This window comes from Thunnus albacares, chromosome 1, assembly GCF_914725855.1.
Source record: "Thunnus albacares chromosome 1, fThuAlb1.1, whole genome shotgun sequence".
In the NCBI taxonomy this organism is placed as follows: domain Eukaryota; kingdom Metazoa; phylum Chordata; class Actinopteri; order Scombriformes; family Scombridae; genus Thunnus; species Thunnus albacares.
The window spans coordinates 681,622-706,320 of record NC_058106.1 but is presented as its reverse complement, the minus strand read 5'-3'; the positions used below and the strand labels follow the sequence as shown (position 1 = coordinate 706,320).

The window sequence follows — 24,699 nt, the reverse complement described above, 5'->3', positions numbered from 1 at the left end:
TGACCCTTCGTTGAAAGGTGTTGCCATGGCGACGCGGCGAATTTCGATGTGACGCCATGAAATTTCAATGCCTTATAACTTGACTCCACGTGGTCTGATCTTTTCCAAATTTCATATGCTTGTTAAGAGTCCCGATCTGAACACATGTTCAGTCTCATATTTAGCGAAAGTCATAGCGCCACCTACTGGCAACAGGAAGTATCATGCGTCGTACTTTGTCTAATTACTCCTAGGAAATTTAGCTGATGCACCTGAAATTAAGTCAGCTAATAAACAAGACCTTGGTGATGCTACATTTGGCAGCTCATGACCCAAAACTGAATGCTGTTACCATGGCGACACATCCTTCGCCATGAAATACGATACTGTTTTTCAGGGAGAAGGGATTGCTCTACAGTCATGAAACTTGACACACATGTCTAGAGTGATGTCAGCTAAAATCCTATGTGGTCACTTTGAATGGGCGTGGCAAAATGGCTCAACAGCGCCCCCTTTAAAAAATGAAACGGCTATAACTCCGGCATACATGATCCTAAGAGAGCCAAACCTTTTGTGCTTCATAAGAGTCCCGCCCTGAACGGGTCCATGTGACAATACAGGATATGAGTCATAGCGCCACCTCCTGGCAACAGGAAGTTACATGTTTTACGCTCTGACGCCCTGTGGGCAGCACGGTGATGGAATCCAGCTGAAATTTACTGAGAATAGCCTCAAGACCTTGGAGATCTTATATTATGAAGTTGGTGACCCTTCGTTGAAAGATGTTGCCATGGCGAAGCGGCCAATTTCGATGTGACGCCATGAAATTTCAATGCCTTATAACTTGACTCCACGTGGTCTGATCTTTTCCAAATTTCATATGCTTGTTAAGAGTCCCGATCTGAACACATGTTCAGTCTCATATTTAGCGAAAGTCATAGCGCCACCTACTGGCAACAGGAAGTATCATGCGTCGTACTTTGTCTAATTACTCCTAGGAAATTTGGCTGATGCACCTGAAATTAAGTCAGCTAATAAACAAGACCTTGGTGATGCTACATTTGGCAGCTCATGACCCAAAACTGAATGCTGTTACCATGGCGACACATCCTTCGCCATGAAATATGATACTGTTTTTCAGGGAGAAGGGATTGCTCTACAGTCATGAAACTTGACACACATGTCTAGAGTGATGTCAGCTAAAATCCTATGTGGTCACTTTGAATGGGCGTGGCAAAATGGCTCAACAGCGCCCCCTTTAAAAAATGAAACGGCTATAACTCCGGCATACATGATCCTAAGAGAGCCAAACCTTTTGTGCTTCATAAGAGTCCCGCCCTGAACGGGTCCATGTGACAATACAGGATATGAGTCATAGCGCCACCTCCTGGCAACAGGAAGTTACATGTTTTACGCTCTGACGCCCTGTGGGCAGCACGGTGATGGAATCCAGCTGAAATTTACTGAGAATAGCCTCAAGACCTTGGAGATCTTATATTATGAAGTTGGTGACCCTTCGTTGAAAGGTGTTGCCATGGCGACGCGGCCAATTTCGATGTGACGCCATGAAATTTCAATGCCTTATAACTTGACTCCACGTGGTCTGATCTTTTCCAAATTTCATATGCTTGTTAAGAGTCCCGATCTGAACACATGTTCAGTCTCATATTTAGCGAAAGTCATAGCGCCACCTACTGGCAACAGGAAGTATCATGCGTCGTACTTTGTCTAATTACTCCTAGGAAATTTGGCTGATGCACCTGAAATTAAGTCAGCTAATAAACAAGACCTTGGTGATGCTACATTTGGCAGCTCATGACCCAAAACTGAATGCTGTTACCATGGCGACACATCCTTTGCCATGAAATACGATACTGTTTTTCAGGGAGAAGGGATTGCTCTACAGTCATGAAACTTGACACACATGTCTAGAGTGATGTCAGCTAAAATCCTATGTGGTCACTTTGAATGGGCGTGGCAAAATGGCTCAACAGCGCCCCCTTTAAAATTTCAAAATTGCAGCCCCGCCTTCCAGATTAACGTAGAAAGATGAAATTCACAGGGCACATGTATAATGTCAACACGCACAAAAAAGCCTCTTGAAGCCTTATTGTAAGTCGAACAGGAAGTCGGCCATCTTGAAAAAAATGGTACATTTTCGCCTTTTCTTGGCCATTTCGCATACCTTGTATTTTAAAGAACTCCTCCTACAGAATCCATGGTAAGGACCTCAGAATCAGTGTGTGTCATCTAGACTAGTGTATGATTATGATGGTTTGGCCGTGGCATGGCGTTGAGTTTTGATGTTTCGCCATGACAGAGGAAATTGATATAACTTGAGTGTACACGGTTGGATCTGCCTCAAACTTTACACAAGTCACTGACAAAAGCCCTTCGACTGAGCGTCACTTCGACATGCGCTGGGGTGCGAGGGCCCGATCATCGCTGCTTGCAGCTTTAATTAGGGCCCGAGCACCGACCGGTGCGAAGCCCTATTGAAACTGAAGGAGTTATTATTATTATTATTATTATTATTATTATTATTCCTCCGAAACAAACGCATTTTTGAGGGCCTAAACATGCACGAAAACTCATGAAAATTTGCACAGATGTCAGGACTGGCGAAAATTGCGATATTTTATGGGTCTCGAAATAAAGCGGGACAAAATGGCTCGACAGCGCCACCTAGAATTGACCCCCTCGATACAGATTGTCGTAGGAGAACGAAATTCGGTATGCATATGTATCATGACCAGACGCACCAAAAAGTCCCAAGGACACATAGCCTAACTCCAACAGGAAGTCGGCCATTTTGTATCAAAGTTGAAATTTTGTCATTTCCAGCCCGCATACTTTAACGAACTCCTCCTAGAGATTTGACCCCAGGACTTTCAAATTCGGTCCGTATCATCTACAGGCATAGGAGATTAAAAGTTATTAAAACAATTCTCATTAGTCTTTCCTAGGGGGCGTGGCTGGGCGGCGAATTTCGATCCTTCGCCATGAAAAATGAAACGGCTATAACTCCGGCATACATGATCCTAAGAGAGCCAAACCTTTTGTGCTTCATAAGAGTCCCGCCCTGAACGGGTCCATGTGACAATACAGGATATGAGTCATAGCGCCACCTCCTGGCAACAGGAAGTTACATGTTTTACGCTCTGACGCCCTGTGGGCAGCACGGTGATGGAATCCAGCTGAAATTTACAGAGAATAGCCTCAAGACCTTGGAGATCTTATATTATGAAGTTGGTGACCCTTCGTTGAAAGGTGTTGCCATGGCGACGCGGCGAATTTCGATGTGACGCCATGAAATTTCAATGCCTTATAACTTGACTCCACGTGGTCTGATCTTTTCCAAATTTCATATGCTTGTTAAGAGTCCCGATCTGAACACATGTTCAGTCTCATATTTAGCGAAAGTCATAGCGCCACCTACTGGCAACAGGAAGTATCATGCGTTGTACTTTGTCTAATTACTCCTAGGACATTTGGCTGATGCACCTGAAATTAAGTCAGCTAATAAACAAGACCTTGGTGATGCTACATTTGGCAGCTCATGACCCAAAACTGAATGCTGTTACCATGGCGACACATCCTTCGCCATGAAATATGATACTGTTTTTCAGGGAGAAGGGATTGCTCTACAGTCATGAAACTTGACACACATGTCTAGAGTGATGTCAGCTCAAATCCTATGTGGTCGCTTTGAATGGGCGTGGCAAAATGGCTCAACAGCGCCCCCTTTAAAATTTCAAAATTGCAGCCCCGCCTTCCAGATTAACGTAGAAAGATGAAATTCACAGGGCACATGTATAATGTCAACACGCACAAAAAAGCCTCTTGAAGCCTTATTGTAAGTGGAACAGGAAGTCGGCCATCTTGAAAAAAATGGTACATTTTCGCCTTTTCTTGGCCATTTCGCATACCTTGTATTTTAAAGAACTTCTACAGAATCCATGGTAAGGACTTCAAAATCAGTGTGTGTCATCTAGACTAGTGTATGATCATGATGGTTTGGCCGTGGCGTGGCGTTGAGTTTTGATGTTTCGCCATGACAGAGGAAATTGATATAACTTGAGTGTACACGGTTGGATCTGCCTCAAACTTTACACAACAAGTCACTGACAAAAGCCCTTCGACTGAGCGTCACTTGGACATGCGCTGGGGTGCGAGGGCCCGATCATCGCTGCTTGCAGCTTTAATTATTATTATTATTCCTCCGAAACAAACGCATTTTTGAGGGCCTAAACATGCACGAAAACTCATGAAAATTTGCACAGATGTCAGGACTGGCGAAAATTGCGATATTTTATGGGTCTCGAAATAAAGCGGGACAAAATGGCTCGACAGCGCCACCTAGAAAGTCAAGAAAATTGAGCCCCTCGATACAGATTGTCGTAGGAGAACGAAATTCGGTATGCATATGTATCATGACCAGACGCACCAAAAAGTCTCAAGGACACATAGCCTAACTCCAACGGGAAGTCGGCCATTTTGTATCAAAGTTGAAATTTTGCACCGATTTTGTCATTTCCAGCCCGCATACGTTAACGAACTCCTCCTAGAGATTTGACCCCAGGACTTTCAAATTCGGTCCGTATCATCTACAGGCATAGGAGATTAAAAGTTATTAAAACAATTCTCATTAGTCTTTCCTAGGGGGCGTGGCTGGGCGGCGAATTTCGATCCTTCGCCATGAAAAATGAAAGGGCTATAACTCCGGCATACATGATCCTAAGAGAGCCAAACCTTTTGTGCTTCATAAGAGTCCTGCCCTGAACGGGTCCATGTGACAATACAGGATATGAGTCATAGCGCCACCTCCTGGCAACAGGAAGTTACATGTTTTACGCTCTGACGCCCTGTGGGCAGCACGGTGATGGAATCCAGCTGAAATTTACTGAGAATAGCCTCAAGACCTTGGAGATCTTATATTATGAAGTTGGTGACCCTTCGTTGAAAGGTGTTGCCATGGCGACGCGGCCAATTTCGATGTGACGCCATGAAATTTCAATGCCTTATAACTTGACTCCACGTGGTCTGATCTTTTCCAAATTTCATATGCTTGTTAAGAGTCCCGATCTGAACACATGTTCAGTCTCATATTTAGCGAAAGTCATAGCGCCACCTACTGGCAACAGGAAGTATCATGCGTCGTACTTTGTCTAATTACTCCTAGGAAATTTGGCTGATGCACCTGAAATTAAGTCAGCTAATAAACAAGACCTTGGTGATGCTACATTTGGCAGCTCATGACCCAAAACTGAATGCTGTTACCATGGCGACACATCCTTCGCCATGAAATATGATACTGTTTTTCAGGGAGAAGGGATTGCTCTACAGTCATGAAACTTGACACACATGTCTAGAGTGATGTCAGCTAAAATCCTATGTGGTCACTTTGAATGGGCGTGGCAAAATGGCTCAACAGCGCCCCCTTTAAAAAATGAAACGGCTATAACTCCGGCATACATGATCCTAAGAGAGCCAAACCTTTTGTGCTTCATAAGAGTCCCGCCCTGAACGGGTCCATGTGACAATACAGGATATGAGTCATAGCGCCACCTCCTGGCAACAGGAAGTTACATGTTTTACGCTCTGACGCCCTGTGGGCAGCACGGTGATGGAATCCAGCTGAAATTTACTGAGAATAGCCTCAAGACCTTGGAGATCTTATATTATGAAGTTGGTGACCCTTCGTTGAAAGGTGTTGCCATGGCGACGCGGCCGATTTCGATGTGACGCCATGAAATTTCAATGCCTTATAACTTGACTCCACGTGGTCTGATCTTTTCCAAATTTCATATGCTTGTTAAGAGTCCCGATCTGAACACATGTTCAGTCTCATATTTAGCGAAAGTCATAGCGCCACCTACTGGCAACAGGAAGTATCATGCGTCGTACTTTGTCTAATTACTCCTAGGAAATTTGGCTGATGCACCTGAAATTAAGTCAGCTAATAAACAAGACCTTGGTGATGCTACATTTGGCAGCTCATGACCCAAAACTGAATGCTGTTACCATGGCGACACATCCTTTGCCATGAAATACGATACTGTTTTTCAGGGAGAAGGGATTGCTCTACAGTCATGAAACTTGACACACATGTCTAGAGTGATGTCAGCTAAAATCCTATGTGGTCACTTTGAATGGGCGTGGCAAAATGGCTCAACAGCGCCCCCTTTAAAATTTCAAAATTGCAGCCCCGCCTTCCAGATTAACGTAGAAAGATGAAATTCACAGGGCACATGTATAATGTCAACACGCACAAAAAAGCCTCTTGAAGCCTTATTGTAAGTGGAACAGGAAGTCGGCCATCTTGAAAAAAATGGTACATTTTCGCCTTTTCTTGGCCATTTCGCATACCTTGTATTTTAAAGAACTCCTCCTACAGAATCCATGGTAAGGACTTCAAAATCAGTGTGTGTCATCTAGACTAGTGTATGATCATGATGGTTTGGCCGTGGCGTGGCGTTGAGTTTTGATGTTTCGCCATGACAGAGGAAATTGATATAACTTGAGTGTACACGGTTGGATCTGCCTCAAACTTTACACAAGTCACTGACAAAAGCCCTTCGACTGAGCGTCACTTCGACATGCGCTGGGGTGCGAGGGCCCGATCATCGCTGCTTGCAGCTTTAATTATTATTATTCCTCCGAAACAAACGCATTTTTGAGGGCCTAAACATGCACGAAAACTCATGAAAATTTGCACAGATGTCAAGACTGGCGAAAATTGCGATATTTTATGGGTCTCGAAATAAAGCGGGACAAAATGGCTCGACAGCGCCACCTAGAAAGTCAAGAAAATTGAGCCCCTCGATACAGATTGTCGTAGGAGAACGAAATTCGGTATGCATATGTATCATGACCAGACGCACCAAAAAGTCTCAAGGACACATAGCCTAACTCCAACAGGAAGTCGGCCATTTTGTATCAAAGTTGAAATTTTGCACCGATTTTGTCATTTCCAGCCCGCATACTTTAACGAACTCCTCCTAGAGATTTGACCCCAGGACTTTCAAATTCGGTCCGTATCATCTACAGGCATAGGAGATTAAAAGTTATTAAAACAATTCTCATTAGTCTTTCCTAGGGGGCGTGGCTGGGCGGCGAATTTCGATCCTTCGCCATGAAAAATGAAACGGCTATAACTCCGGCATACATGATCCTAAGAGAGCCAAACCTTTTGTGCTTCATAAGAGTCCCGCCCTGAACGGGTCCATGTGACAATACAGGATATGAGTCATAGCGCCACCTCCTGACAACAGGAAGTTACATGTTTTACGCTCTGACGCCCTGTGGGCAGCACGGTGATGGAATCCAGCTGAAATTTACTGAGAATAGCCTCAAGACCTTGGAGATCTTATATTATGAAGTTGGTGACCCTTCGTTGAAAGGTGTTGCCATGGCGACGCGGCGAATTTCGATGTGACGCCATGAAATTTCAATGCCTTATAACTTGACTCCACGTGGTCTGATCTTTTCCAAATTTCATATACTTGTTAAGAGTCCCGATCTGAACACATGTTCAGTCTCATATTTAGCGAAAGTCATAGCGCCACCTACTGGCAACAGGAAGTATCATGCGTCGTACTTTGTCTAATTACTCCTAGGAAATTTGGCTGATGCACCTGAAATTAAGTCAGCTAATAAACAAGACCTTGGTGATGCTACATTTGGCAGCTCATGACCCAAAACTGAATGCTGTTACCATGGCGACACATCCTTCGCCATGAAATACGATACTGTTTTTCAGGGAGAAGGGATTGCTCTACAGTCATGAAACTTGACACACATGTCTAGAGTGATGTCAGCTAAAATCCTATGTGGTCACTTTGAATGGGCGTGGCAAAATGGCTCAACAGCGCCCCCTTTAAAAAATGAAACGGCTATAACTCCGGCATACATGATCCTAAGAGAGCCAAACCTTTTGTGCTTCATAAGAGTCCCGCCCTGAACGGGTCCATGTGACAATACAGGATATGAGTCATAGCGCCACCTCCTGGCAACAGGAAGTTACATGTTTTACGCTCTGACGCCCTGTGGGCAGCACGGTGATGGAATCCAGCTGAAATTTACTGAGAATAGCCTCAAGACCTTGGAGATCTTATATTATGAAGTTGGTGACCCTTCGTTGAAAGGTGTTGCCATGGCGACGCGGCGAATTTCGATGTGACGCCATGAAATTTCAATGCCTTATAACTTGACTCCACGTGGTCTGATCTTTTCCAAATTTCATATGCTTGTTAAGAGTCCCGATCTGAACACATGTTCAGTCTCATATTTAGCGAAAGTCATAGCGCCACCTACTGGCAACAGGAAGTATCATGCGTCGTACTTTGTCTAATTACTCCTAGGAAATTTGGCTGATGCACCTGAAATTAAGTCAGCTAATAAACAAGACCTTGGTGATGCTACATTTGGCAGCTCATGACCCAAAACTGAATGCTGTTACCATGGCGACACATCCTTTGCCATGAAATACGATACTGTTTTTCAGGGAGAAGGGATTGCTCTACAGTCATGAAACTTGACACACATGTCTAGAGTGATGTCAGCTAAAATCCTATGTGGTCACTTTGAATGGGCGTGGCAAAATGGCTCAACAGCGCCCCCTTTAAAATTTCAAAATTGCAGCCCCGCCTTCCAGATTAACGTAGAAAGATGAAATTCACAGGGCACATGTATAATGTCAACACGCACAAAAAAGCCTCTTGAAGCTTTATTGTAAGTGGAACAGGAAGTCGGCCATCTTGACAAAAATGGTACATTTTCGCCTTTTCTTGGCCATTTCGCATACCTTGTATTTTAAAGAACTCCTCCTACAGAATCCATGGTAAGGACTTCAAAATCAGTGTGTGTCATCTAGACTAGTGTATGATCATGATGGTTTGGCCGTGGCGTGGCGTTGAGTTTTGATGTTTCGCCATGACAGAGGAAATTGATATAACTTGAGTGTACACGGTTGGATCTGCCTCAAACTTTACACAAGTCACTGACAAAAGCCCTTCGACTGAGCGTCACTTCGACATGCGCTGGGGTGCGAGGGCCCGATCATCGCTGCTTGCAGCTTTAATTAGGGCCCGAGCACCGACCGGTGCGAAGCCCTATTGAAACTGAAGGAGTTATTATTATTATTATTATTATTATTATTATTATTATTATTATTCCTCCGAAACAAACGCATTTTTGAGGGCCTAAACATGCACAAAAACTCATGAAAATTTGCACAGATGTCAAGACTGGCGAAAATTGCGATATTTTATGGGTCTCGAAATAAAGCGGGACAAAATGGCTCGACAGCGCCACCTAGAAAGTCAAGAAAATTGAGCCCCTCGATACAGATTGTCGTAGGAGAACGAAATTCGGTATGCATATGTATCATGACCAGACGCACCAAAAAGTCTCAAGGACACATAGCCTAACTCCAACAGGAAGTCGGCCATTTTGTATCAAAGTTGAAATTTTGCACCGATTTTGTCATTTCCAGCCCGCATACTTTAACGAACTCCTCCTAGAGATTTGACCCCAGGACTTTCAAATTCGGTCCGTATCATCTACAGGCATAGGAGATTAAAAGTTATTAAAACAATTCTCATTAGTCTTTCCTAGGGGGCGTGGCTGGGCGGCGAATTTCGATCCTTCGCCATGAAAAATGAAACGGCTATAACTCCGGCATACATGATCCTAAGAGAGCCAAACCTTTTGTGCTTCATAAGAGTCCCGCCCTGAACGGGTCCATGTGACAATACAGGATATGAGTCATAGCGCCACCTCCTGGCAACAGGAAGTTACATGTTTTACGCTCTGACGCCCTGTGGGCAGCACGGTGATGGAATCCAGATGAAATTTACTGAGAATAGCCTCAAGACCTTGGAGATCTTATATTATGAAGTTGGTGACCCTTCGTTGAAAGGTGTTGCCATGGCGACGCGGCGAATTTCGATGTGACGCCATGAAATTTCAATGCCTTATAACTTGACTCCACGTGGTCTGATCTTTTCCAAATTTCATATGCTTGTTAAGAGTCCCGATCTGAACACATGTTCAGTCTCATATTTAGCGAAAGTCATAGCGCCACCTACTGGCAACAGGAAGTATCATGCGTCGTACTTTGTCTAATTACTCCTAGGAAATTTGGCTGATGCACCTGAAATTAAGTCAGCTAATAAACAAGACCTTGGTGATGCTACATTTGGCAGCTCATGACCCAAAACTGAATGCTGTTACCATGGCGACACATCCTTCGCCATGAAATATGATACTGTTTTTCAGGGAGAAGGGATTGCTCTACAGTCATGAAACTTGACACACATGTCTAGAGTGATGTCAGCTAAAATCCTATGTGGTCACTTTGAATGGGCGTGGCAAAATGGCTCAACAGCGCCCCCTTTAAAAAATGAAACGGCTATAACTCCGGCATACATGATCCTAAGAGAGCCAAACCTTTTGTGCTTCATAAGAGTCCCGCCCTGAACGGGTCCATGTGACAATACAGGATATGAGTCATAGCGCCACCTCCTGGCAACAGGAAGTTACATGTTTTACGCTCTGACGCCCTGTGGGCAGCACGGTGATGGAATCCAGCTGAAATTTACTGAGAATAGCCTCAAGACCTTGGAGATCTTATATTATGAAGTTGGTGACCCTTCGTTGAAAGGTGTTGCCATGGCGACGCGGCGAATTTCGCTGTGACGCCATGAAATTTCAATGCCTTATAACTTGACTCCACGTGGTCTGATCTTTTCCACATTTCATATGCTTGTTAAGAGTCCCTATCTGAACACATGTTCAGTCTCATATTTAGCGAAAGTCATAGCGCCACCTACTGGCAACAGGAAGTATCATGCGTCGTACTTTGTCTAATTACTCCTAGGAAATTTGGCTGATGCACCTGAAATTAAGTCAGCTAATAAACAAGACCTTGGTGATGCTACATTTGGCAGCTCATGACCCAAAACTGAATGCTGTTACCATGGCGACACATCCTTCGCCATGAAATATGATACTGTTTTTCAGGGAGAAGGGATTGCTCTACAGTCATGAAACTTGACACACATGTCTAGAGTGATGTCAGCTAAAATCCTATGTGGTCGCTTTGAATGGGCGTGGCAAAATGGCTCAACAGCGCCCCCTTTAAAATTTCAAAATTGCAGCCCCGCCTTCCAGATTAACGTAGAAAGATGAAATTCACAGGGCACATGTATAATGTCAACACGCACAAAAAAGCCTCTTGAAGCCTTATTGTAAGTGGAACAGGAAGTCGGCCATCTTGAAAAAAATGGTACATTTTCGCCTTTTCTTGGCCATTTCGCATACCTTGTATTTTAAAGAACTCCTCCTACAGAATCCATGGTAAGGACTTAAAAATCAGTGTGTGTCATCTAGACTAGTGTATGATCATGATGGTTTGGCCGTGGCGTGGCGTTGAGTTTTGATGTTTCGCCATGACAGAGGAAATTGATATAACTTGAGTGTACACGGTTGGATCTGCCTCAAACTTTTCACAACAAGTCACTGACAAAAGCCCTTCGACTGAGCGTCACTTCGACATGCGCTGGGGTGCGAGGGCCCGATCATCGCTGCTTGCAGCTTTAATTATTATTATTATTATTATTCCTCCGAAACAAACGCATTTTTGAGGGCCTAAACATGCACGAAAACTCATGAAAATTTGCACAGATGTCAGGACTGGCGAAAATTGCGATATTTTATGGGTCTCGAAATAAAGCGGGACAAAATGGCTCGACAGCGCCACCTAGAATTGACCCCCTCGATACAGATTGTCGTAGGAGAACGAAATTCGGTATGCATATGTATCATGACCAGACGCACCAAAAAGTCCCAAGGACACATAGCCTAACTCCAACAGGAAGTCGGCCATTTTGTATCAAAGTTGAAATTTTGTCATTTCCAGCCCGCATACTTTAACGAACTCCTCCTAGAGATTTGACCCCAGGACTTTCAAATTCGGTCCGTATCATCTACAGGCATAGGAGATTAAAAGTTATTAAAACAATTCTCATTAGTCTTTCCTAGGGGGCGTGGCTGGGCGGCGAATTTCGATCCTTCGCCATGAAAAATGAAACGGCTATAACTCCGGCATACATGATCCTAAGAGAGCCAAACCTTTTGTGCTTCATAAGAGTCCCGCCCTGAACGGGTCCATGTGACAATACAGGATATGAGTCATAGCGCCACCTCCTGGCAACAGGAAGTTACATGTTTTACGCTCTGACGCCCTGTGGGCAGCACGGTGATGGAATCCAGCTGAAATTTACAGAGAATAGCCTCAAGACCTTGGAGATCTTATATTATGAAGTTGGTGACCCTTCGTTGAAAGGTGTTGCCATGGCGACGCGGCGAATTTCGATGTGACGCCATGAAATTTCAATGCCTTATAACTTGACTCCACGTGGTCTGATCTTTTCCAAATTTCATATGCTTGTTAAGAGTCCCGATCTGAACACATGTTCAGTCTCATATTTAGCGAAAGTCATAGCGCCACCTACTGGCAACAGGAAGTATCATGCGTTGTACTTTGTCTAATTACTCCTAGGACATTTGGCTGATGCACCTGAAATTAAGTCAGCTAATAAACAAGACCTTGGTGATGCTACATTTGGCAGCTCATGACCCAAAACTGAATGCTGTTACCATGGCGACACATCCTTCGCCATGAAATATGATACTGTTTTTCAGGGAGAAGGGATTGCTCTACAGTCATGAAACTTGACACACATGTCTAGAGTGATGTCAGCTAAAATCCTATGTGGTCGCTTTGAATGGGCGTGGCAAAATGGCTCAACAGCGCCCCCTTTAAAATTTCAAAATTGCAGCCCCGCCTTCCAGATTAACGTAGAAAGATGAAATTCACAGGGCACATGTATAATGTCAACACGCACAAAAAAGCCTCTTGAAGCCTTATTGTAAGTGGAACAGGAAGTCGGCCATCTTGAAAAAAATGGTACATTTTCGCCTTTTCTTGGCCATTTCGCATACCTTGTATTTTAAAGAACTTCTACAGAATCCATGGTAAGGACTTCAAAATCAGTGTGTGTCATCTAGACTAGTGTATGATCATGATGGTTTGGCCGTGGCGTGGCGTTGAGTTTTGATGTTTCGCCATGACAGAGGAAATTGATATAACTTGAGTGTACACGGTTGGATCTGCCTCAAACTTTACACAACAAGTCACTGACAAAAGCCCTTCGACTGAGCGTCACTTGGACATGCGCTGGGGTGCGAGGGCCCGATCATCGCTGCTTGCAGCTTTAATTAGGGCCCGAGCACCGACCGGTGCGAAGCCCTATTGAAACTGAAGGAGTTATTAGGGCCCGAGCACCGACCGGTGCGAAGCCCTATTGAAACTGAAGGAGTTATTATTATTATTATTATTATTATTATTATTATTATTATTATTATTATTCCTCCGAAACAAACGCATTTTTGAGGGCCTAAACATGCACGAAAACTCATGAAAATTTGCACAGATGTCAGGACTGGCGAAAATTTCGATATTTTATGGGTCTCGAAATAAAGCGGGACAAAATGGCTCGACAGCGCCACCTAGAAAGTCAAGAAAATTGAGCCCCTCGATACAGATTGTCGTAGGAGAACGAAATTCGGTATGCATATGTATCATGACCAGACGCACCAAAAAGTCTCAAGGACACATAGCCTAACTCCAACAGGAAGTCGGCCATTTTGTATCAAAGTTGAAATTTTGCACCGATTTTGTCATTTCCAGCCCGCATACTTTAACGAACTCCTCCTAGAGATTTGACCCCAGGACTTTCAAATTCGGTCCGTATCATCTACAGGCATAGGAGATTAAAAGTTATTAAAACAATTCTCATTAGTCTTTCCTAGGGGGCGTGGCTGGGCGGCGAATTTCGATCTTTCGCCATGAAAAATGAAACGGCTATAACTCCGGCATACATGATCCTAAGAGAGCCAAACCTTTTGTGCTTCATAAGAGTCCCGCCCTGAACGGGTCCATGTGACAATACAGGATATGAGTCATAGCGCCACCTCCTGGCAACAGGAAGTTACATGTTTTACGCTCTGACGCCCTGTGGGCAGCACGGTGATGGAATCCAGCTGAAATTTACTGAGAATAGCCTCAAGACCTTGGAGATCTTATATTATGAAGTTGGTGACCCTTCGTTGAAAGGTGTTGCCATGGCGACGCGGCGAATTTCGATGTGACGCCATGAAATTTCAATGCCTTATAACTTGACTCCACGTGGTCTGATCTTTTCCAAATTTCATATGCTTGTTAAGAGTCCCAATCTGAACACATGTTCAGTCTCATATTTAGCGAAAGTCATAGCGCCACCTACTGGCAACAGGAAGTATCATGCGTCGTACTTTGTCTAATTACTCCTAGGAAATTTGGCTGATGCACCTGAAATTAAGTCAGCTAATAAACAAGACCTTGGTGATGCTACATTTGGCAGCTCATGACCCAAAACTGAATGCTGTTACCATGGCGACACATCCTTCGCCATGAAATATGATACTGTTTTTCAGGGAGAAGGGATTGCTCTACAATCATGAAACTTGACACACATGTCTAGAGTGATGTCAGCTCAAATCCTATGTGGTCGCTTTGAATGGGTGTGGCAAAATGGCTCAACAGCGCCCCCTTTAAAATTTCAAAATTGCAGCCCCGCCTTCCAGATTAACGTAGAAAGATGAAATTCACAGGGCACATGTATAATGTCAACACGCACAAAAAAGCCTCTTGAAGCCTTATTGTAAGTGGAACAGGAAGTCGGCCATCTTGAAAAACTGGTCAATTTTCGCCTTTTCTTGGCCATTTCGCATACCTTGTATTTTAAAGAACTCCTCCTACAGAATTCATCGTAAGGACTTCAAAATCAGTGTGTGTCATCTAGACTAGTGTATGATCATGATGGTTTGGCCGTGGCGTGGCGTTGAGTTTTGATGTTTCGCCATGACAGAGGAAATTGATATAACTTGAGTGTACACGGTTGGATCTGCCTCAAACTTTACACAACAAGTCACTGACAAAAGCCCTTCGACTGAGCGTCACTTGGACATGCGCTGGGGTGCGAGGGCCCGATCATCGCTGCTTGCAGCTTTAATTATTATTATTATTATTATTCCTCCGAAACAAACGCATTTTTGAGGGCCTAAACATGCACGAAAACTCATGAAAATTTGCACAGATGTCAGGACTAGCGAAAATTGCGATATTTTATGGGTCTCGAAATAAAGCGGGACAAAATGGCTCGACAGCGCCACCTAGAATTGACCCCCTCGATACAGATTGTCGTAGGAGAACGAAATTCGGTATGCATATGTATCATGACCAGACGCACCAAAAAGTCTCAAGGACACATAGCCTAACTCCAACAGGAAGTCGGCCATTTTGTATCAAAGTTGAAATTTTGTCATTTCCAGCCCGCATACTTTAACGAACTCCTCCTAGAGATTTGACCCCAGGACTTTCAAATTCGGTCCGTATCATCTACAGGCATAGGAGACTAAAAGTTATTAAAACAATTCTCATTAGTCTTTCCTAGGGGGCGTGGCTGGGCGGCGAATTTCGATCCTTCGCCATGACAAATGAAACGGCTATAACTCCGGCATACATGATCCTAAGAGAGCCAAACCTTTTGTGCTTCATAAGAGTCCCGCCCTGAACGGGTCCATGTGACAATACAGGATATGAGTCATAGCGCCACCTCCTGGCAACAGGAAGTTACATGTTTTACGCTCTGACGCCCTGTGGGCAGCACGGTGATGGAATCCAGCTGAAATTTACAGAGAATAGCCTCAAGACCTTGGAGATCTTATATTATGAAGTTGGTGACCCTTCGTCGAAAGGTGTTGCCATGGCGACGCGGCGAATTTCGATGTGACGCCATGAAATTTCAATGCCTTATAACTTGACTCCACGTGGTCTGATCTTTTCCAAATTTCATATGCTTGTTAAGAGTCCCGATCTGAACACATGTTCAGTCTCATATTTAGCCAAAGTCATAGCGCCACCTACTGGCAACAGGAAGTATCATGCGTCGTACTTTGTCTAATTACTCCTAGGAAATTTGGCTGATGCACCTGAAATTAAGTCAGCTAATAAACAAGACCTTGGTGATGCTACATTTGGCAGCTCATGACCCAAAACGGAATGCTGTTACCATGGCGACACATCCTTCGCCATGAAATACGATACTGTTTTTCAGGGAGAAGGGATTGCTCTACAGTCATGAAACTTGACACACATGTCTAGAGTGATGTCAGCTAAAATCCTGTGTGGTCGCTTTGAATGGGCGTGGCAAAATGGCTCAACAGCGCCCCCTTTAAAAAATGAAACGGCTATAACTCCGGCATACATGATCCTAAGAGAGCCAAACCTTTTGTGCTTCATAAGAGTCCCGCCCTGAACGGGTCCATGTGACAATACAGGATATGAGTCATAGCGCCACCTCCTGGCAACAGGAAGTTACATGTTTTACGCTCTGACGCCCTGTGGGCAGCACGGTGATGGAATCCAGCTGAAATTTACTGAGAATAGCCTCAAGACCTTGGAGATCTTATATTATGAAGTTGGTGACCCTTCGTTGAAAGGTGTTGCCATGGCGACGCGGCCAATTTCGATGTGACGCCATGAAATTTCAATGCCTTATAACTTGACTCCACGTGGTCTGATCTTTTCCAAATTTCATATGCTTGTTAAGAGTCCCGATCTGAACACATATTCAGTCTCATATTTAGCGAAAGTCATAGCGCCACCTACTGGCAACAGGAAGTATCATGCGTCGTACTTTGTCTAATTACTCCTAGGAAATTTGGCTGATGCACCTGAAATTAAGTCAGCTAATAAACAAGACCTTGGTGATGCTACATTTGGCAGCTCATGACCCAAAACGGAATGCTGTTACCATGGCGACACATCCTTCGCCATGAAATATGATACTGTTTTTCAGGGAGAAGGGATTGCTCTACAGTCATGAAACTTGACACACATGTCTAGAGTGATGTCAGCTAAAATCCTATGTGGTCACTTTGAATGGGCGTGGCAAAATGGCTCAACAGCGCCCCCTTTAAAATTTCAAAATTGCAGCCCCGCCTTCCAGATTAACGTAGAAAGATGAAATTCACAGGGCACATGTATAATGTCAACACGCACAAAAAAGCCTCTTGAAGCTTTATTGTAAGTGGAACAGGAAGTCGGCCATCTTGACAAAAATGGTACATTTTCGCCTTTTCTTGGCCATTTCGCATACCTTGTATTTTAAAGAACTCCTCCTACAGAATCCATGGTAAGGACTTCAAAATCAGTGTGTGTCATCTAGACTAGTGTATGATCATGATGGTTTGGCCGTGGCGTGGCGTTGAGTTTTGATGTTTCGCCATGACAGAGGAAATTGATATAACTTGAGTGTACACGGTTGGATCTGCCTCAAACTTTACACAAGTCACTGACAAAAGCCCTTCGACTGAGCGTCACTTGGACATGCGCTGGGGTGCGAGGGCCCGATCATCGCTGCTTGCAGCTTTAATTAGGGCCCGAGCACCGACCGGTGCGAAGCCCTATTGAAACTGAAGGAGTTATTATTATTATTATTATTATTATTATTATTATTATTCCTCCGAAACAAACGCATTTTTGAGGGCCTAAACATGCACGAAAACTCATGAAAATTTGCACAGATGTCAGGACTGGCGAAAATTGCGATATTTTATGGGTCTCGAAATAAAGCGGGACAAAATGGCTCGACAGCGCCACCTAGAATTGACCCCCTCGATACAGATTGGCGTAGGAGAATGAAATTCGGTATGCATATGTATCATGACCAGACGCACCAAAAAGTCCCAAGGACACATAGCCTAACTCCAACAGGAAGTCGGCCATTTTGTATCAAAGTTGAAATTTTGTCATTTCCAGCCCGCATACTTTAACGAACTCCTCCTAGAGATTTGACCCCAGGACTTTCAAATTCGGTCCGTATCATCTACAGGCATAGGAGATTAAAAGTTATTAAAACAATTCTCATTAGTCTTTCCTAGGGGGCGTGGCTGGGCGGCGAATTTCGATCCTTCGCCATGAAAAATGAAACGGCTATAACTCCGGCATACATGATCCTAAGAGAGCCAAACCTTTTGTGCTTCATAAGAGTCCCGCCCTGAACGGGTCCATGTGACAATACAGGATATGAGTCATAGCGCCACCTCCTGGCAACAGGAAGTTACATGTTTTACGCTCTGACGCCCTGTGGGCAGCACGGTGATGGAATCCAGCTGAAATTTACAGAGAATAGCCTCAAGACCTTGGAGATCTTATATTATGAAGTTGGTGACCCTTCGTTGAAAGGTGTTGCCATGGCGACGCGGCGAATTTCGATGTGACGCCATGAAATTTCAATGCCTTATAACTTGACTCCACGTGGTCTGATCTTTTCCAAATTTCATATGCTTGTTAAGAGTCCCGATCTGAACACATGTTCAGTCTCATATTTAGCGAAAGTCATAGCGCCACCTACTGGCAACAGGAAGTATCATGCGTTGTACTTTGTCTAATTACTCCTAGGAAATTTGGCTGATGCACCTGAAATTAAGTCAGCTAATAAACAAGACCTTGGTGATGCTACATTTGGCAGCTCATGACCCAAAACGGAATGCTGTTACCATGGCGACACATCCTTCGCCATGAAATATGATACTGTTTTTCAGGGAGAAGGGATTGCTCTACAGTCATGAAACTTGACACACATGTCTAGAGTGATGTCAGCTAAAATCCTATGTGGTCGCTTTGAATGGGCGTGGCAAAATGGCTCAACAGCGCCCCCTTTAAAATTTCAAAATTGCAGCCCCGCCTTCCAGATTAACGTAGAAAGATGAAATTCACAGGGCACATGTATAATGTCAACACGCACAAAAAAGCCTCTTGAAGCCTTATTGTAAGTGGAACAGGAAGTCGGCCATCTTGAAAAAAATGGTACATTTTCGCCTTTTCTTGGCCATTTCGCATACCTTGTATTTTAAAGAACTTCTACAGAATCCATCGTAAGGACTTCAAAATCAGTGTGTGTCATCTAGACTAGTGTATGATCATGATGGTTTGGCCGTGGCGTGGCGTTGAGTTTTGATGTTTCGCCATGACAGAGGAAATTGATATAACTTGAGTGTACACGGTTGGATCTGCCTCAAACTTTACACAACAAGTCACTGACAAAAGCCCTTCGACTGAGCGTCACTTGGACATGCGCTGGGGTGCGAGGGCCCGATCATCGCTGCTTGCAGCTTTAATTATTATTATTCCTCCGAAACAAACGCATTTTTGAGGGCCTAAACATGCACGAAAACTCATGAAAATTTGCACAGATGTCAGGACTGGCGAAAATTTCGATATTTTATGGGTCTCGAAATAAAGCGGGACAAAATGGCTCGACAGCGCCACCTAGAAAGTCAAGAAAATTGAGCCCCTCGATACAGATTGTCGTAGGAGAACGAAATTCGGTATGCATATGTATCATGACCAGACGCACCAAAAAGTCTCAAGGACACATAGCCTAACTCCAACAGGAAGTCGGCCATTTTGTATCAAAGTTGAAATTTTGCACCGATTTTGTCATTTCCAGCCCGCATACTTTAACGAACTCCTCCTAGAGATTTGACCCCAGGACTTTCAAATTCGGTCCGTATCATCTACAGGCATAGGAGATTAAAAGTTATTAAAACAATTCTCATTAGTCTTTCCTAGGGGGCGTGGCTGGGCGGCGAATTTCGATCCTTCGCCATGAAAAATGAAACGGCTATAACTCCGGCATACATGATCCTAAGAGAGCCAAACCTCTTGTGCTTCATAAGAGTCCCGCCCTGAACGGGTCCATGTGACAATACAGGATATGAGTCATAGCGCCACCTCCTGGCAACAGGAAGTTACATGTTTTACGCTCTGACACCCTGTGGGCAGCACGGTGATGGAATCCAGCTGAAATTTCCTGAGAATAGCCTCAAGACCTTGGAGATCTTATATTATGAAGTTGGTGACCCTTCGTTGAAAGGTGTTGCCATGGCGACGCGGCGAATTTCGATGTGACGCCATGAAATTTCAATGCCTTATAACTTGACTCCACGTGGTCTGATCTTTTCCAAATTTCATATGCTTGTTAAGAGTCCCGATCTGAACACATGTTCAGTCTCATATTTAGCGAAAGTCATAGCGCCACCTACTGGCAACAGGAAGTATCATGCGTCGTACTTTGTCTAATTACTCCTAGGAAATTTGGCTGATGCACCTGAAATTAAGTCAGCTAATAAACGAGACCTTGGTGATGCTACATTTGGCAGCTCATGACCCAAAACTGAATGCTGTTACCATGGCGACAGATCCTTCGCCATGAAATATGATACTGTTTTTCAGGGAGAAGGGATTGCTCTACAGTCATGAAACTTGACACACATGTCTAGAGTGATGTCAGCTAAAATCCTATGTGGTCGCTTTGAATGGGCGTGGCAAAATGGCTCAACAGCGCCCCCTTTAAAATTTCAAAATTGCAGCCCCGCCTTCCAGATTAACGTAGAAAGATGAAATTCACAGGGCACATGTATAATGTCAACACGCACAAAAAAGCCTCTTGAAGCCTTATTGTAAGTCGAACAGGAAGTCGGCCATCTTGAAAAAAATGGTATATTTTCGCCTTTTCTTGGCCATTTCGCATACCTTGTATTTTAAAGAACTCCTCCTACAGAATCCATCGTAAGGACTTAAAAATCAGTGTGTGTCATCTAGACTAGTGTATGATCATGATGGTTTGGCCGTGGCGTGGCGTTGAGTTTTGATGTTTCGCCATGACAGAGGAAATTGATATAACTTGAGTGTACATGGTTGGATCTGCCTCAAACTTTACACAAGTCACTGACAAAAGCCCTTCGACTGAGCGTCACTTCGACATGCGCTGGGGGCAAGGGCCCGATCATCGCTGCTTGCAGCTTTAATTATTCTTACAACTGTTTGACCTCAAATAACTTCTACAAACGTGTACCAAAACTCACGAAAATTGGCGTGCGCGTCAGTTCTGGTGAAAATTTCAGATTTTATGGGTCTCACAAAAAATGAGGGGAAAAATGGTTCGACAGAGCCACCTAGAAAATTAAGAAAAGCGAGCCCCATGATACAGATCGTCGTAGAACAATGAAATTTGGTGTGCATATATATCATGACCAGACGCACCAAAAACTCTCTTGGAGCCATACCCTAAATCCAACAGGAAGTCGGCCATTTTGGTTCAAAGTTGCCATTTTGACGCCAATTTTGCCGTTTTTAGCCCGCGTACTTTAACAAACTCTTCCTAGGGATTTGACCTCAGCAACTTGAAATTCGGTCAATATCATCTACAGACCTGGGAGATGAAAAGTTATCAAAACAGTGAGTTTTCGACATTGCCAAGGGGGTGTGGTCGGGCGGCGAATTTCGATCCTTCGCCGTGAAAATTCAAACGGCCATAACGATCCTAAGAGACCCAAACCTTTTGTGCTTGGAAAAAGTCCCGCCCTGAACACATCCATGTGTCAATACTGGATCTGAGTCATAGTGCCACCTACTGGCAACATGAAGTTACATGTTTTACACTTTGACACCCTGTGGGTAGCACGGTGATCGGATCCACCTCAAATTTCCTCAGAATAGCCTCAGAATAGCGACTTTCTGTCGAAAGTTGTTGCCATGACAACGCGGCAAATTTCGATGTATCGCCATGAAATTTCAAAGCCTTATATGTTGACTCCACATGGTCTGATCTTTTCCAAATTTCATATGCTTGTTAAGAGTCCCGGTCTGAACACATGTTCAGGCCCATATTTAGTGACAGTCATAGCACCACTTACTGTCGACATGAAATAACATGCATCATACTTTGTCTAATTACTCCTAGTACATTTTGCCAATGCACCTGAAATTGACTCAGCTAAGATGTAAGACATTGGTGATTCTATATTCGGCAGCTCATGACCCGTAATCAAACACCATTGTCATGGCAACACATTCTTCACCACAAAGTACAAAGCTGTTTTTAAGGGGCTAGACATGCTTGAAAAGTCACAAAACTTTGCACACATGACAGGTCTTAAACTTTTTAATATCGAATAGGTAGCGGGCATGGGTGTGGCAGAATGGCTCGACAGCGCCCCCTACAATATTTCAACGAAGCAGCCCCCGCGCCACGTTAAACCTACATGTATGAAAATTGCTACACACATGTATCATGCCAGGGTGCACAAAAAAGTCTCTTGGACAGCTTAAACCAAACAGGAAGTTGGCCATTTTGAATTTAGTGCTCAATTTTGGTGATTTTGCATGCATTGTATTTTAACGAACTCCTCCTACAGAAGTCATCATAACGATTTCAAAATCAGTGTATGTCATCTAGACTAGTTTATGATAAGAAGTTATTAAAAGATTTAGCTATTGTTGAAGTGCATGACTGTGGAGTGGGGTTGAGTTTTGATGACAGAGGACAGAGGAAATTGCTATAACTTAAGTGTAAATGCTCCAATCTGCACCAAACTTCACATTTTTGATAAGACTCCAGGCCTGAACACATCTACATGACAATATTCAGTCAGTGATACAAACTGGCTCAATAGCGCCACCTACAATATTTCAACGAGGCAGCCCCTGCTGCACATTAAACATGTCTGAAAATTGGTACACACATGTATCATGCCGGGGCACACAAAAAAGTCTCATGTACCCATAGCGTAAACCCCATAGGAAGTCGGCCATTTTGAATTGACTGTTCAGTTTTTGTGATTTATATGCCTTGTATTTTAATGAACTCCTCCTACAGAATGGATCATAACGACTTCAAAATCAGTGTGACAAAGTTGATTTGCGTTTCCATTACTGGTTTTACCCGGTTTTGCCTGAGATTGCCATCTCAGGAGTTGAGCCTATGCACCCCTGACCCAATTCCAGGCAGGTAGAAATGATGACTCGCCAAACATGGTCACACCTAAGATTTGGTCAGCTAAGTTGTAAGAAGTTGATGATGCTAAATGATGAAACTTTTGGGTTTCATCAAAAGCTGATGCCATGGCGACGCAGTATTTGCCATGAAACAGGAAGCTGTGTTTGAGAGGCTAGGGGTGCTCAAAAACTCACACAACTTGGCACACACATCAGATGGAGTATATTTATTTGTCTGATATGGTTTTTGGACTCGGGTGTGGCAAAATGACTCGAGGGCTCCCCCTAGAAAATTTCAAAGTCAAAGCCCAAAGTCAAATTTGACATAGATGAATGAAATTTGGTAGGCACATGTATCATGTCCAGACGCACAAAAAAGCCTTTTGGAGCCATACCCTAAGTCCAATAGGCATTTTGAATTTACTTTGCGATTTTTGTGCACTTTTTGCCATTTCCAGGCCTTGTATTTTAGCAAACTCCTCCTAGAGATTTCAACACCGTTGCCATAGCAATGCAGTGAATTTCAATGTTTCACCATGAAACAGGAAGTTGTATCTTGAATGTACATTGTCAAACCTGCACCAAATTTTTCATGCTTGATAAGAGTCCTGGCCTGAACACATCGTCATGTCAATTTTGAATCATAGTCATAGCGCCACCTACTGCCAACAGGAGGTTAGCCTTATATAACAAACATCATTCGATTTACACGGAATTTACATGGTGTGGTCTACACATCGTATACAGCAACATAGTGTATAGTTAGAGGGTGTTCTCTAGCACCACATAGTGGACACAGGAAGTGATATTTAACTCCGTGCAACGTCCGATATTCATGAAAATGCGGATGTATTTCAGTCAGCCTCCACCAAATATATTGTGGCATTAATGACCCTCTTGTGGAGAGCCGCCCTCCAGCAGCAGGACATTCAGCCTTATGTGACAAACGTTATCCAATTCACTTGAAATTTATAAGGTATGGTCGACAATTGATACACAGCAACATGATGTATAATTGGTGGATGTTGTCTAGCGCCACATAGGGCACACAGGAAATGATATTTAACTTGTTCGTGCAAAGTCTGATAACAGGCTGATCCTGAAAACAACTGCATGCATGCAATAAAAGCCCTTCAACTGCAGCATGCCCTGACAAACATGGAGGTGCGGGGGCCTGATCATCGCTGTTCGCAGCTTTAATTTGCCTTTACATCTCTGTCACTAACATACATACAGTACAGCCTGTTTGTTTCCTGCAGGCTCTAATGTCACAGTACATACACATTTGTTTACAGAGACAGGGATACGCTTACTCCAGCTAACTCCATTTCACATCACATTAGTACACATTAGTAGCTCTTTCTCATATTGTTGAGTGATAGCAATTTTTGGTTGCAATTTTTGGTTGTCTATGTTGGATGGTTTGCAATTCCACTTTTTTTGTGTTATAATTAATGGACAATGCCAGGCTACTTTACCTCCACAAAACCATGAAAAGTCTTGTAACCATGCAATGTCCTGGAGATGTTTAAAGGATATTCCAAGAACAAAGTCGTTTACCTTACAGGAATATTGTAGATGTTAAGAAAATTGTCCTGGGGAGTTACAGGGGAATGTTACTTTGTAAACATATGACTGTTCTCATAACCTTAAAAGACAAGAAATCATTCCATTGGTTTCAAGGATATCACTTTTCTAGAGTGGGATTTACTCAGCCCTGGGCTAAAAGCAGGAGTATCCCAAGAAATTGTAAGAGTAATTGGGGGTCC

General features: G+C 43.7%; 1 protein-coding gene across 8 annotated transcripts in view; it reads left to right on the top strand.

Annotated features, from left to right (window-relative positions):
• Nucleotides 1–24,699, top strand: part of adamts17 (ADAM metallopeptidase with thrombospondin type 1 motif, 17) — a 414,984-nt gene that overhangs the window by 178,676 nt on the left and 211,609 nt on the right. The window lies entirely within an intron of this gene.